This window comes from Phalaenopsis equestris, unplaced genomic scaffold (assembly GCF_001263595.1).
Source record: "Phalaenopsis equestris unplaced genomic scaffold, ASM126359v1 Scaffold221752, whole genome shotgun sequence".
Classification (NCBI taxonomy): domain Eukaryota; kingdom Viridiplantae; phylum Streptophyta; class Magnoliopsida; order Asparagales; family Orchidaceae; genus Phalaenopsis; species Phalaenopsis equestris.
Window position 1 is genome coordinate 126614 of NW_018239953.1, and position 1397 is coordinate 128010.

The window sequence follows — 1397 nt, forward strand, 5'->3', positions numbered from 1 at the left end:
ATAACCACCGTCTTTAGCCAATAGGTGCCTCAAATGTCTCTTTAGAATTTGGCCAAATGAAGAAAATCGTCGAATAACTGCCTCTAGCGCTTAAGCGCGGGCCTCTAGCGCTTAGGCGTGGTCTTCTCTGTTTCACCGATACTTAAGCGTTGGATCTGGTGCTTAGGCGCCAAAACACTTTTGCACAAATTTTACATTTGTGCTCTAAATTTGATCCTTTTTCACCCCTTTTAGCATTTTTCAACTTTTTACTTGTATCTGAAAGAGGAACACACAAATACCTTCCATTAAAGTGCAATATGTCAAAAATAGATATAAAAATATGTCTAAAAATACTATATATATTAGGTGTATTAAGAATTCACATCAAGACTTTGCTTCCCCCATGGAGAGAGAGAGAATGAAAGCGAGCAATGGAGGCATACATAGCAGAGAACTATTACGACTATCAGCTCAAATTGGTGCTAATTGAGGACTCGATAGTGGGAAATTTGAACTTCTTCTCGAGGTTTATGAGGAGTGACTTCAGTCTATAGTTGAAGTCCACCATTGGGGTGGAGTTCGCCGCTAGGAGCACCAATGTGGATAGAAAGGTAATCAAGGCATGGATTTGGGACACCGCAGGCTAGGAAAGGTACCATAAGATTACCAGTGCTTACCATTCGATGAGTCATCGGCACATTGCTTGTCTACGATGTCACACTACATGCCACTTCTCAGAAAATAGTGTGATGACTACACAAACTAAGGGATCACACCAATCCAAATATCAATGTCATGTTTGTCGGAAAAAAATTTGGTCTCCGTCATCTCGTCACCTTCAGCACTGAAGACAGCAAATCCTCTGGGTAAAAAAATCCCTTTGTTTCCTGGGGATGTTGACTCTCAAAGCCACCAATGTCGAGAATGCTTTTGCCGAGGTCTTAACGCAGATCTACCTCATTGTGAGCAAGAAGATAATTGATTCGTGCGATGATGGCACAAGCTCTATTCCCAGCAAAGGGGAGAAGATTAATATTAAAGATGATGTCTATGCTCTGAAGAAGGTTGGCTGCTACTCAACTTGAGCATCAAAAATGTGGTGGGAAGTAATATTATTATTTAGCTTTATTTGTTTTTATTTCTTTATATTTTCCTATTTCGGAACTATTTTATAATTTGTTTTTGAAGTGTTAAACATCTTTGATGTTGATGCGGCATCTTGATTTAGGAATGAATTGGTAGTTTTAAAGAAGATTTAAAGTGAAAATATGGTAGCAAAATTATGATTTATGTTGAAAGAATGAAAAATACAAACATACAAATATCATATACATACATATATACATAAATATATATATACATACATATATACACAAATATATATATACATACATATATACACAAATATATATATA

The 1397-nt window shown here is 36.6% G+C and overlaps 1 pseudogene; it reads left to right on the forward strand.

Moving 5' to 3' along the window:
- Positions 1-413: 413 nt before the first annotated feature.
- On the forward strand, positions 414-1067 carry LOC110037588 (annotated as a pseudogene).
- Positions 1068-1397: the final 330 nt, after the last annotated feature.